Source organism: Nesoenas mayeri (genome assembly GCF_963082525.1).
Source record: "Nesoenas mayeri genome assembly, chromosome: W".
Taxonomy (NCBI): Eukaryota; Metazoa; Chordata; class Aves; order Columbiformes; family Columbidae; genus Nesoenas; species Nesoenas mayeri.
The window spans coordinates 10491186-10506526 of record NC_137553.1 but is presented as its reverse complement, the minus strand read 5'-3'; positions in this window follow the sequence as shown (position 1 = coordinate 10506526).

Below are 15341 nucleotides of genomic sequence, written 5' to 3'. Positions count from 1 at the left end.
CACACTTCCATATGATGAGGGTCAACTCTGCATACTGGGCCCTCTGTTCCTCTCAGAAGGGAATTATCTACTACAGTTACCCTTCTTTCTTTCTTATCAGAGGCAGTCTTGAGGTGTGGAGTCAACTGCTTCTTGCTATGTGACCTCATAGGTGGGCCTTCCACCACATCTTCATCTACCTGTCACTCCAGTCTTCAAAAAGGGCAAGAAGGAGGACCCAGGTAATTATAGACCGGTCAGCCTCACCTCTGTCCCTGGGAAAGTAGTGGAACAGCTTATCCTTTGTGCCATCACAAGGCATATCAAGGATAAGAGGGTTATTAGGGGCAGTCAGCATGGCTTTACCAAGGGGAAGTCATGCTTGACCAACCTCATAGCCTTTTATGAGAATGTAACAAGGTGGATGGATGATGGCAGAGCGGTGGATGTGGTCTACCTTGACTTCAGTAAAGCCTTTGACACAGTCTCCCACAGCATCCTCACAGCTAAGCTGAGGAGGTGTGGTCTAGACAATAGAGTAGTGAGGTGGGTTGCAAACTGGCTTAAGGAGAGAAGCCAGAGAGTGGTAGTCAATGGTGCGGAGTCTAGTTGGAGGCCAGTATCTAGTGGAGTGCCTCAGGGGTCAGTACTGGGGCCAGTATTGTTCAATATATTCATTAACAATTTAGATGAGGGAATAGAGTGTACTATCAGCAAGTTTGCTGATGACACCAAGCTGGGAGGAGTGGCTGACACGCCAGAAGGCTGTGCTGCCATCCAGCGAGACCCGGACAGGCTGGAGACTTGGGTGGGGAATAACCTAATGAAATTTAACAAGGGAAAGTGTAGAGTCCTGCATCTGGGCAGGAACAACCCCAGGTTCCAGTATAGGTTGGGAAATTACATATTAGAGAGCAGTGTAGGGGAAAGGGACCTGGGGGTCCTGGTGGACAACAGGATGACCATGAGCCAGCACTGTACCCTTGTGGCCAGGAAGGCCAATGGCATCCTGGGGTGTATTAGAAGGAGGGTGGTTAGTAGATCAAGAGAGGTCCTCCTTCCCCTCTACTCTGCCCTGGTGAGACCCCATCTGGAATATTGTGTCCAGTTCTGGGCCCCTCAGTTCCAGAAGGACAGGGAACTGCTGGAGAGGGTCCAGCGTAGGGCAACAAAGATGATTAAGGGAGTGGAGCACCTCCCTTATGAGGAAAGGCTGAGGGAGCTGGGTCTCTTTAGTTTGGAGAAGAGGAGACTGAGAGGTGACCTTATTAATGTTTATAAATATATAAAGGGTGAGTGCCATGAGGATAGAGCCAGGCTCTTCTCGTTGGCAAACAATGATAGGACAAGGGGTAATGGGATCAAGCTGGAACACAAGAGGTTCCACTTAAATTTGAGAAAAAACTTCTTCTCAGTAAGGGTGACAGAGCACTGGAACAGGCTGCCCAGGGGGGTTGTGGAGTCTCCTTCTCTGGAGACATTCAAAACCTGCCTGAACATCTTCCTATGTGACCTCACCTAGGCATTCCTGCTCCAGCAAGGGGATTGGACTAGATGATCTTTTGAGGTCCCTTCCAATCCCAAACATACTGTGATACTGTGATACCTGTCCTTCAAGATCCAGGACCTCAAACCTATTATGGAGGGGCACCTGGGGAAGCAAAGCAGGTAGGGAGAGGGGTTGCCCGTGACACCAAACTGGAACTTGTCTTTTTGGTCCCCTACCTCTGCCCAACAGCAACAGGGCAAGGGCTGTCCCAGGTGTCCCCCCTCTGTCCGACAGGGTGGGGGATCCAGCACCTTTTGGGGGGTATCTCCCTGGGGTCTTTCTGGATAGCACACCAAGGAGTTGCTCCACCAGTCAATCTCATTTTCACGCTCCCTGATGGTCCTCAGTCTCTTGACCTCCTCCTTAAGTTCCACCACCATGATGAGCAGATCTTGCACCTGCTCACACCTCACACAGGTCTCACACAGGTGGAATGATGGCCTTCCTCCCCCAACAGCAGCAGGCTCTGGCATTCCTTGCAGCCAGAGACTTGAACAGCTACAGTTTGGGGCAGGCCCTCCGTCTGGGTTGCCACAGTCTTTTTGTGACAAGCTCTCTGTCTGGAGGACACCATGGTAAGCTGCAGTCTGAGAGACTGCAAATAGGTGAGATGGTCTACCAAGCAAGGAGGGACAGAACCTCTGCACACTGCTGCACGAGCTACCACACTCGCAGCTGTAGCACAGTGTGGGTGGTACTCACTCGCTTCACACGCTGGTCTCACTTCCCAGTGCCTGGTGGGCAGCAACACATCACTGCCCTCCCTGAGGCTTTTTCAAGGTTGGGACAAGGGTGTGATCGCTTGTGGGAAACTGCAGCGGGTCTGTGGAATCCTTGACAGAAAATATGAGAGTAGAGATCAGCCTTGAGATATTAAGATTTACCCTTGAGAAGGATGGGAGTAAAGGAGTATCCGGAGAGAGGAGAGATATACCCGTGAGAGAGAAGGGGATAGAAGAATAACATGGATGATAGAAGAATTAACCAATGAGATGTTAGTGCTGTAACTTGTAACCAATAGTGAAAAGACACATGAACTGGTAGAATTGTATAAAAATGCACTTGTAGCAATAAATGATGCTCTATTACTTTCATCTTGAAAGAACCTGGTCCATGTCGTTTGTCCGTCTCAACCGCGACAATCGCCATTACCATGGCAATGCCCACAACACATCAACCGCTCTAGCAAGAGCTGCCAGGTGCTGTTGAATCCCACAACCCCCTTCAGGATCTGCTCATGCGCCTCTAAATCACAGAATCACAAGTTCAAAATGGGTCGTAAAGCAGCAGAGACAACTCACAACATCAACAACACATTTGTCCCAGGAACTGCTAACGAACGTACAGTGGGTCAAGAAGTTTCGCAAAGGAGATGAGAGACTTGAACATGAGGACCATAGTGGCCAGCCATTGGAAGCTGACAACGACCAATTGAGAGCAATCATCAAAGCTGATCCTGTTATAACTAGATGAGAAGTTGCCAAAGAACTCAACATCGACCATTCTAAGGTCGTTTGGCATTTGAAGCAAACTGGAAAGGTGAAAAAGCTCGATAAGTGGGTGCTTAATGAGCTGACTGAAAATAAAAAAAATCGTCCTTTTGAAGTGTCTTCTCTTATTTTATGCAACAAAACATTTCTCAATCAGATTATGACGTGGGACAATAAGTGGATTGTATACGACAACCAGTAACAACCAATTCAGTGGTTGGACCGCAAAGAAAATCCATTGCACTTTCCAAAGCCAAACTTGCACCCAGAAATGGTCATGGTCACTGTTTGGTGTTCTGCTGTTGGTCTGATGCACTACAGCTTTCTGAATCCCTGTGAAACCATTCCATCTGAGAAGGATGCTCAGCAAATCCGTGAGATACACTGAAATCTGCAACGCTTGCAGCCATCATTGGTCAATGGAAAGGGCTTGATTTTCCTCCACGACAACACCCAACTGCATGTCGCATGAGCAATGTTTCAAAAGTGGAACAAATTGGTCTACAAAGTTCTGCCTCATCTGCCATATTCACCTGACCTTTTGAGGTAACTAAAATAAATTTGTTCTTTGCAAACTCTATTTGTCCCATGTTTATCCTGCTGTTTATTACCAATACGCCCTACCAAACAGTCCACCTTATCCTGCAGCCCAGAGCATCACTCTGATTGAGATGCAATTATTTCATGCACAATCATCTTTGCCTCTTTTGAAGTCTTGGTTGCATCCTTTAATGTCACAACTTCCTTCTCTAAGTCTGCCACTTTACTCTGTAATACAACAGCTTCATGGTTAAGAGATCTAAGACCAGCAGCAAATAGACATCCCAATCTCCCCGCTAATTTGCGAGAAGACTTACAAGCCACTCTCCATGGAAACTTTAGCATGGCCGTGTCAATTACTTGGGGGGTAACAACTGCCCCTTCATCAATCTCTGGCCATGCCTCTGGCAGAGCCATTTCATATAGGAGAGAAGCCACAGGGGTCCAGGGCTCCGTACTGGGCCATCCCAAAACATGGGGAGTCACCCTCAAGGCCTCCCCTGTCCCCAATGTTTTTTTAAAAAGCCACAGCATGGCTGTTTCTAGCAACTGCCAACCAAATGTGAGCACAGGTGCAGGCGGGTCGCAAGAAGAGCCAGAGACCACAGATGTAACTGTGAAGAGCAAATTTATTTTAGTTACCTCGATACCAGGGGATCTCCGAAGTAGCATCTGAGCTCCCGGCCAGAGGCAATGCAAGCAGGGATGCAGGCACTGAAAATGTTCAGCCCTGGTAGAAGATCACTGGGCTGGCTGCGTTCACCTGTATTTCAAGGCTTAGAGCAGATGGAGCCTCCTGGTGTGCTCTGCTCTTTCTCACAACAAAGCAGAAATCTCAGGCACAACGATAAGGTGCCTTAGAGTTTCTGTCAGGCCTATGTTATCTTACACAGAGATTCTACTTGTCAAGCACACAAGGTCAGTAAAACAATTAGTGTGATGTATGTGTTTTCTTTATACCCCAGCGGCAGGTCACTTGAGCATGTTTACATTTCTCCTCCTCACCACTCTTCCACAGTTTCCATACATACCCTCATTGTAAAAAATGTCTTCCTTATATCTAGTCTGAATCTCCCCTCTTTTAGTTTAAAACCATTACCCCTGGATGGAGTATTACAGGTGGGGTCTCACCAGAGCAGAGTAGAGGGGCAGAATCACTTCCCTTGATCTGCTGGCCATGCTTCTTGTTATGAAGCTCAAGATACGGTTGGCTTTCTGGACTGGGAGTGCACATTGCCAGCTCATGTCCAATTTTTCATCCACCAGTACCCCCAAGTCCTTCTCTGCAGGGCTGATCTCAATCCCTTCATCCCTCAGACTGTATTGATACCAGGAGTTGCCTGGATCTTGCACTTGGCCTTGAGGTTCACATGGGCCCACTTCTTGAACTTGTTCAGGTCCAGGTCCCTCTGGATGGCATCCCTTCCCTCAGGTGTGTCAACTGCACCACTCATCTTGGTGTCATCCGCAAATTTACTGAGGGTGCACTCAATCCTACATGTACATGTACAATTTAAAAGATCTTTTTCTTTATTTCAAAACATTGTTGTAGTCACTTGAATAATTTTCTTGTGGATAAATATCACTTGGATGGAGGAGTCTGCAGGATCACCTTTGGTCTCCTTGAAGTTGCCCAGGCACTTTCAGTTGGACAAACTCTGCACAGCCTAGCTTTTATGAATTATGTTTGTTTTTTATTTTTCCCTTATCAAGATGACCAGTCATATGTTTCATAAGTAGTTTTTTGATTAAGAGTGTGGCAAATGAGCTCCATTCATTCCTTGTTTGGTTCGCCACCCTTCCTGGGTATTAACACTTAATTAGTCATTGTCCAATCTGAGGAATTTGAGTGGCTTGTTGGTTTTGTTTGTTTATTCCATCCCATCAGTAAGTAGAGCAGTGTAAGATGTATCTTCAAACACAACATACTCCTGCTCTGGCAGAGGGATTGGACTAGATGATCTTTCAAGGTCCCTTCCAATCCCTAACATTCTGTGATTCTGTGATGATGTGAAATGTCTGTGTTGTAAAATTGCTCATTATGGGTAACAGAAGTTAAAACATTGCACCATTATTAAATTCATATTGATTGTGCAATGCGAGACAACACTCTTCTAAATTACTTCTCAGAAAAAGAGAGGGACAGATTGAAATTGTAGCTAGGAATATCTCTGAAGTTTGAAGGTGAAATTAAACTCTCTTCTAGGAAAAAAGAAAGTAGGATAAAATTTGAAAATACAATGTATTTAAGCCATTTTCAAATAAAGCTGTCTGAAAATCAACAACTGCAGTTGTATAGGGCTCATGCAACTGTTGTGCTGTCAGCCTAGACATATACTACCCATTCTTCTGAGCATTAGTTTTCTAGTTTGGGTTTCACTGAATAAAAATTAAAAAATAAAATTCAAGTTCTAGAAAGATTTCTATGTAGGCAAAAATACCAGCCTTGTTCCTGTGGACGGGTCTTGATAGATAAAGATCTGTTGCTGAATTAGTCAGGCTCAAAGGTATCTCAAGGCCACTTCGAGAACAGACTCTGCTGTGAGAAAGAGGGGCGTTCCTCAATCACCCAGGTCCTGGTGTGGCATGAATCATCGGACGTATTATCAGTGAGACTCCAGCGCATGGACAGCCCACGATCCTCATTTAACGAATCCATGCTTGGAGCGTGGACGCGTGATTAGAATATAGTTACGTATATAAGGAGACTTGTTTCTGTAATAAATGGCTTAGCGTGATTCACATTGAATCGACTTGTTTTGCTTGGTCCTTATCTCGCTCTACATCTGGTGACCCCGACGTGATACTCTGAACGGCGTACCACTGAAGTTGGGGAAAAGCCTAGAGCGGCCCAGCCGGAGGCGGATCAGCTGGACTGAGAACCGGGCGGAGGCGTACGGACGTTCCGCGTTGTTGAAGAAGTCACCGTAAAAGGGTGAGCGGCTGGGAGCGGGAGGAGGGAAGAGTGAAGTTATGGGGCAAAATAAATCCTTTGAGGAAGAAGCCGTAGTTAAACTCCTCCTGCCTATTCTCTCTATGAGAGGACTTAAATAAGAAGAAAGTAACATATGTGGACTATTAATTCGGTATAGAATTAAAGGCTACCCAGGAGAAAACGAGAAGGCTTTTAAACGTTAACTTTGGGATGATAAAAGGCAGAAATTATGGAATAGGGTCAGCAATGGAGATGATAAAGAAACTAAATCACTAGCAACTAAATGGAAGCTTAAAATTTCCACCTTAAAAGACTTTAAGGCTGAGCGGGCTACCGTTGCCAGAATTTTTCCAGCGTTGCAGCCTGATAACAAACCTAAAAATGACTGTGAAGTTTACCCGGATCGTGTCTTTTGACCCCCTCCCCACTCCATCCCCTGTTGTGCCGGCGGCACTGATTCAGCAATCTGGGGCGGGGGAAGGAAAATTACGGAGTGGATGGCCTCCCATACCATCACACGACCCTAAGGAGACCAAGGAGTCCAAGGAACTGGAGTCAGATAATTTGTCAAAAGAACTGTGTGAAATGTAACAGCTATAGGTCATTTAGGACAGAAAAATGGGGATTCGTCGAGGGGGGCAGGTGTCTCACAACTCCTGGAAGAGACACTAATCGACACACCGCAACTACAGACACGATAAGTTTCTGAAATCCTGAGGCATATCAAGCTATGAGAGAGGTGCCAAATCATTTGCAACTATTAATCAGGGTCCCAATGAGAATTACATGCAATTTATTGACCATCTTCAAGACGCCATCAGTAAGCAGGCCGAAAACTTAGAAGCTAAGGAAGCACTACTCTTGAGATTAGCAGCAGAGAATGCTAATGTTTGCTATCAATGTGTTATTTGCAAGTTTTCCAGTACATATTATGTGCTCCTGTGTATTGCCTCTCTGAAAATCAAGCAGCTTGTCAGGAATGTGAGTTAATTTTTTTACTAGTTGTTTTTAAGTGCGCTGTAAAACCTTATCCCACTTTTCCCATTCTCGCTGCAAGCAGCCCTGTGCCTTCCTCCCCTCCTCCCCCCCCGCTTCTCAAGGTTTTTACTTGCAAGATGGGGTCAGGAATAATTGTTTTCAGTTGTGTTCCTAAAAAATCAGTATTGGGAGGTGTTTTAAAACTTAGGAAAGCACTCGGAATTATAAGGAAGGAAGATCTTGTAAAATATTGTAATTAATGGTGGCTGCGGTATAACTTAAATGATTGGGAAAAGTGTCTGGAAAAAAGAATCTTGTTGCAATTAATGTTGGTTTTGAGGCCAGAAGATCATGACAAAATAAATCCCTACAAGAGATCATTAAATCATTTCAGACAGTTTTACAGGCGGGGTGCTTTGAACTTGAACAAGCTGAGAGAGAGTTAACTGATAACACACAGGTCACAGAAAACTTGTTAAAGTCTGCAAGATGCTTTCCTCATTACCCTGTTTTCTTTGTGGGTATCTGTTTAAGTATGTTGCAATTTTGGTAGGTCTGTGCTATATGGTACGATAAGTTCAGTCTGTTAAATCATGAGAATCCATTGACTCAGAATGTACATTTTGTGATAATATAGAAGATCATGAGTAATTTAGTTCTTTACTGCGTGAATGTGATCGTAAAATTTTGCGTGTAGTAGCTGTTATTTTTTTTTTTTCTCTAGCATGCTAGCTTTATTCCAGCATTCAGACTTGCACAACTCTGTGACAGGCTGTGTCTCATCTTGGTGTGCTGTATTTGGTTTTTCTGTATGCACATCATGTAAAGAATCCTGGTTTTGGAATAACAGCTGTAGCGCACCAGATGAGACATTAAAACAAAAACAAAACAAAACAAAAAAAGGCCTTGCTCAGTCCAGCTCGGTGGGTGCGGATGGGTTTCAGCGCGCAACTGACTTTTTTTGTCAGGGAGACCCAGAGGTACCTCCACCTGGCTGAGCAGTAGGCGGCCCAAAGGTGCAATGCAAAAAATTGAGATGTTGTCTTAAATTGGTGTAACTGTGATCCATCTGCATATTTGAACTTGGTATATGGTTTTCATATCTGATCTCAGTATTTTAGTTTGCATATTCATATTTGGTACGAAAAGAATCTTGTTTGGGGAGATAATTACAAAATGGGAACCGGTTCCACTGCTAACATTCCACCTTGCTCCCCCTTAGGATGCATCTTTACACTTTAGAGTAATTGCTTATGTTGTTAGAAAAGCATTTAAATTGTTAAAATGCTATGATAGCTGTGAATTTGGATGAGGTTGTAATTAAAAGTTGCTAGGATATTAACTGATTTAGATTTAGGAAAATAAAATAATGGATTTATGTTTATTATACTGGTTTATACTGTTTTTTGACATCTCTAAATTGTAACAGGTAAATGGAGCTAAGGAATATAACTATTTCTGAGCTACTTGAAATTGCATATAAAGTGTATTATGGCTGTAATGAAATGGGAAAACAAAAGAGCAAAATATCCCAGGCCTGTGTGCAGCTCATTATAACTGAGATAAGCCAGCTGCGTGACCTTGGTTATATCTGAACTGCAGTAAGAAGAGAAAGAAACAAAAAAAAAAATGGAAAAACCTGGCTGCCTGCTTTTAAAGCAGTGAAAGGGGGGTTCTCTCTCCCCCCGACTGCAGTGATGTAATACTGACTGGAGCAGTCCGAGGGTGAAGTTTAAAGGCATCCTTAGCAGACCCATAGTTCTAATGAAACTGGAAAATTAAACCAAAAATTTGTTGATAGACTTATTCTGTGGTAATTAGTTGTAAGAGACTTCTTAGTAAATTCACCATGCTAGTTTTTGAGGTCATGGGAGAGAACGAAAGAAAGGCCATTTTTTGAGACCAATGGAATGCCAAATTTGGAACAAAGTTTAATATATGAATTCTTATAGTTGCCAGAAAGTCCTATACCTTTCTTAGGTTAAGATTTGTTAAGTAAATTGTAAGCTCAAATACCGTTTTCTGAGAATTCTGTTTAGTTGCATGGCCTACAAGAAGCTTCTTGGATGGCGCAGATCTGCTTGCTGCAAGTGAGAAATCTCCAATGAAATTTCAAATGCTGTATTTCCACTAGTATTAACAGCCAATGTTTCAATAAAGCAAATACTACACTGATAGATCTGAAACAGGACTTCGATCTGGTAAGGGAAAACAATATCCAATAAATATGACAGCCAAAATGGAGTTGGAAACTTTGAGGAATAAATTTATGACAACCTTACAGGCTGGCTGCATTCGATTGGACTTGCAGATTTGTCTGTTTATAGCTACACCATAGAACCAACCTGTGGCTATTGTGGGACAGTATGATGAGATTGCTAGCCAACTGATATACCGACTGTTCTATACCAATTGTCACTCTGATCAAGAAAATGCAGGGAATTAATTTAAGTTTCAATAGGCCATGATCCTTTTGTCATATATGTACCATTTGTGAGATTTAATTCTGATTTTTTTTATTTGTAATCTATGTCTTTATAAATTGCACTAGCTGGTTTTCTTAACAGCACAGCTTTTGACACGCCTAAATGTAAATTGCTGCAGAACCTGCAAGTCTTTAACATCAGGTCATAGGCCATACTTGTATTTGGTCTGATCCTACATACTTGCAAAGTTTTTGTTGATGGTTCTGGGAAGTCTCATAAAGCTGTAGTGGTTTGGTGTGAAGATAACAATTGGCGTCATTCTGTAAAAATTATTGAAGGTTCAACCCAATTAGCAGAACTTGGCACAGCTTTAAATTACTTAGAGCTTTTTAAGGAGGAACCTCTAAATTTGATTTGTGATTTTGAGTACGTAGTCAAGATCCAACGCACATATCTGGTTCTGAATTTTTTTGTTTGTTTGTTTGTTTTAAGAAAAAGGGGGGGAAGTAGGGGAAGCACCACAAAACCAATTGTCAAAAGCATTGTATGTGATGAAATACTTTGCAAGTATGACCCAAAACCATGCTAAATCAGAAAGAACCTACATTAGTTATGGTCAAATCACTAGTCAATTTAAAAGGCCACATCAATTGATAACCTGGGGAAAAGGTTATGTTTGTGTCATTACAGGCCGAGGATTGAAGTAGATTCAACAAAGATTCAACGGATGCAGATGGACAGGAGGGAGATAAGTTGTGAGGACTGTTTCAGATGTAAACCATGGATCCTAATTCAGTGTTACAGATGCTCGCAGACCTGGTGGTCTAGAAGCCTATTAGCAAGCAGGTGGTGTACCTTCTGTGGAGAATGGCAATTTGAACAATCAGCAGGAGATCCAAAAGGGTGATATTATGATTAGATAGTCAATGCATAGATAAGGTAAAATTATGAGATATCTCTATCATAGTAATCTAAGTTCAGCAACTGATAAAGTTTTAGAAGGGATATTAAGGTTAAGCTATTGATCTTTTAAATAGGTTAAGATAACTTTTAAGATATTAATTCAATTATTAGTATATGCTGATGATATTAAGTATGTTACCCTATAAACTGTGCAGTTATAAATCTTTTAGGAATTTAAGAGAATATATTGTATTAACTTGTCTGGTTATTTTGAATCTATTAAAATAGTGTGTTAATAAGGTTGTCATAGTAGAATTAAGGTTTTAAGAATAGGCAGGTAGTTGTTTGATCTTATTACGTAAGGTTTAACTGCATTATATGTAATTGTAATTATGTTGTTAATCACGTGTTCTATGTTGCAGTATATTTCAAAAATGATGCACCGTGCGGTTTAAGGGGCCTGACTAATTCAGGAAAAGAAAGGGGGAAGTGTGGATGTGTCTTGATAGATAAAGATCTGTTGCTGAATTAGTCAGGCTCAAAGGTATCTCAAGGCCACTTCGAGAACAGAGTCTGCTGTGAGAAAGAGGGGCGTTCCTCAATCACCGGGGTCCTGGTGTGGCATGAATCATCGGACGTATCATCAGTGGGACTCCAGCGCATGGACAGCCCACGATCCTCATTTAACGAATCCATGTTTGGAGCGTGGACGCGTGATTAGAATATAGTTACGTATATAAGGAGACTTGTTTCTGTAATAAATGGCTTAGCGTGATTCACATTGAATCGACTTGTTTTGCTTGGTCCTTATCTCGCTCTACATGTTTCCTTTTGTTAAAGTCAACATCTGCTAAGCTTTACAATTTCTGGCTTTACTGTGAATATTTTCAGTTACTGCAAACTAGGTAATGTTTTTTTTTTTCCCCCTTTTACTTAGCATATTTTGCTGTAGCGATAAGAAAAGAGCCAAGTATCAATGTTTTAAAGTACTATTTTGTTTGGATCAATTCAAGCCAAGCCTTGACAGCTTGTATTTGTATGAACTATTTTCTTTCATATTTTTTTTAAATTAAAAGAACTTTAAAATTTTGCTGCTGGAAGCTAAGCCTTTTGGTATCCACTGATAGTGTCCAAATGTGCATAGTTTTTTGCACATTCAAGGATTTATAGCTGCTCTCCAGAAAGATATGCCAAATAACTTCACGCTGCTCACATATATTGCAACTTCAGAGCATATATTGCTCTCTCTCCAGAGAAGGAGACTCCACAACCCTCCTAGGCAGCCTATTCCAGTGTTCTGTCACCCTCACTGAGAAGTTTCTTCTCAAATTTAAGTGGAATCTCCTATATTCCAGTTTGCACCCATTGCCCCTTGTCTTATCATTGGTTGTCACCGAGAAGAGCCTGGCTCCATCCTTGTGACAATCACCCTTTATATATCTGTAAACATTAATGAGGTCACCCCTCAGTCTCCTCTTCTCCAAGCTAAAGAGACCCAGTTCCTTCAGCCTTTCCTCATAAGGGAGATGCTCCACTCCCTTAATCATCTTCGTGGCTCTGCACAGGACTCTCTCAAGCAGTTCCCTGTCCTTCTTTAACTGAGGGGCCCAGAACTGGACACAATATTCCAGATGCAGTCTCACAAGAGCAGAGTAGAGGGGGAGGAGAACCTCTCTCGCCCTACTAACCACCCCCCTTCCAATACACCCCAGGATGCCATTGCCTTCTTGGCCACAAGGGCACATGTACAAACATACATTTTAGGGGATTTGGAGGAAGGAATTAGAGTAATTTATGGAATTCAGCCACATGAAATGAATGCAAGGGCATTCTTGTTAGAAACCTGGCTTCAGCTAGTGTCTGCCTAACCACTTTTGAGTCTAATGAATAGCAGTGGAGCCTGGTGTTAAGTAGTGCAGCAATGAGGAACAATTCATACAGATGCAGACTGAGGCACACAAGCACAGAGTTCTTGGTAGCAGCGAGAGTAGAGCTAGGCAGAGTTGAGCCAGGCTGAGCTGATTTTTATTAACAGTTTTCAATTTATAGGTTTACAGATACGGGGCTGGACCAAGAGGTTACACAGGGTGTTTTTTCAAAAAATGTTATCCCAAACACATCACGCTCATATTGTGACTGTTTTCAGTCACATTCCCATGCATATCTTGTGGGCAGCATTCCGACCCACTCATTCACATGCCCAGGCCCAACATTCACACATCATACATACGGGGGCGGTCTTCCAACCCGAGATATCATTCTCACTGGCCTGGGCTATCACTCCTTACACTCATAAAAAACATACTTCTGTATAACCTGTCAAAGGCTGTTTAGCTGGAACTGCACATCCTGCCATTCCCACAAAGAAGTGCAGGGAATCATCAAAAGTAATAAAACTGAGATTAGACCAAAGCAGCATCTGGGAATGAAGTTTTAAGTAGCAGACAGGAATGTGTACTAATTATTGCATTGTTAATATCTTGCATGTGTTTGTTGAGTACAGGTGGTGTGACTAAGGGAAGGCAGTAGCACAGCCTGTAGCCCTGGATTTTGTCCATCACAGATTCTGTATTAAATCTCCAGCTGCTTTATAACTTTCCTAATACAACATATTCCCATGCAAAATCTGTCTGTCTCACTGAGCACACCACTTCTTTCAGATGTCACCAAATTTATGTAACAGCCTAGGGTTCCTCCTAAACTGGACTGAAAGCTTAGAAGAGTTGGACAGTGTTTCACTGCTACTAAAATATTTGCATTGTGTACATCAGACACTCAAGTTCATCAATGTGCTTTGCTTGTTTCTTTCCTGTATGTACAGGAGGAACATTTAGTTGAGATGATGTTGCAGCATTACCTTCACACAGCATTCCACAGTGTCTTTTATCCTTAGGGAAGACTGTTCTTCAGTCTGTTCTTCCTTTTTATAGATCAGGAGACTTTGAAGCATTGTTTTGTTTTCTGTACAAGGTGTGCCAAAGAAATACAGAGCGAGCATACTTCACCAGCCAAAAAAACCCTCTTCATCCTGAATTTTACATGTATATTATCTGAAGTATCAAAGTTGTGAAATTAAGCATAATACTAATCAACCTGTTGAATGGAATAATATTTAGTGTTTGTACTTCAAGTTTTCAAAGCTATAGTGACATAAGCTAATTAATTTTCTGGAAGCACAGGAAGCAATAAAAATCTTGTAGTGCTTTGAATGTGATGTAGCAGGATAACATAATCACCTTACATGTCTGCATGAGAAACAGTCTTGAATAGTAGCTGGAGTAATAGTGTAGTAAGTGAAGCCATCATTTTTCTCTATGAAGCCTTCTAAATTCGATGCTTTTGCCATCAATATCCGTTTAAAATGCAGAAAATTCACCTGTTATCATCATTGTTGTTTGCATCATTCTCAGTTTATGTCCTGTTCTGCTATTTACTATCAATGAAAAATCATAGGATTATGCCAAGGGAATTTGTCTCTCCCACCTAGTAGCCTTGTGAAGCTCTCATGGATATTTTTTATTTCTCATGTCAGTCTGAATGTTGCTGTCGCGGTTGAGACGGACAAGCGACATGGACCAAATTCTTTCAAGATGAAAGTAATAGATGCCATTTATTGCTACAAGTGCATTTTTATACAATTCTACCAGTTCATGTGTCTTTTCACTATTGGTTACAAGTTACAGCACTAACATCTCATTGGTTAATTTTTCTATCATCCATGTTATTCTTCTATTCCCTTCTCTCTCATGGGTATATCTCTCCTCTCTCCAGATACTCCTTTACTCCCATCCTTCACAAGGGTAAATCTTAATATCTCAAGGCTGATCTCTACTCTCATATTTTCTGTCAAGGATTCCACAGACCCGCTGCAGTTTCCCACATGTTGCCTTCATGTAAGGGAAATATTTTAATTGCTTTTAAGTTGCATGAAATGGAATTTGTCTTTCAAGAGTATTTGTTGGTATCAAATACTTCATGGACAGTCTGCTAATGTAGTTGTCAATCCATGACGAAAATTTTTGGTTAGAGTGAGTGACAAGCAAAGATGCACTGAAGGACCTCACATCAACATCCCTTTGACCTGAGAATGGAATTACATTTATGATTTCATCAAGAGCATATGTCAGGAACAATCACATTTTGTTGTGGCTCCTGTCACAGGGCCATTGAGAAAGAAGGTAGCAGGGTGCAGGCCACCAGCTTGATTACGGTGGTCTGGATGTGCCCTATGACATTTGGGATTTCCTCACCCCCGTCTTAAGCTATCCAATGACCAGATGCTATCACACTAAAGAATTTACATTTGAAAAGAGAAAGGGGAAGTGTACTGTAGCTCTTCTGGGCTTTGTCCATTCTCCTGTATATTATTTTTGCCAGGCTACCAGGACTCTGATTAGGTTTTTCCTATTCTTATTTTGCTCTCAGACTCTAGTAATGAGAAAGTGTGATTTCTTTTCCCTAACTCTGTGGATTTTGAAACATATCTTGTCACAATCTGTTTTGCTTTGTAACATATTTTACTTTGGACACAAACACTCACC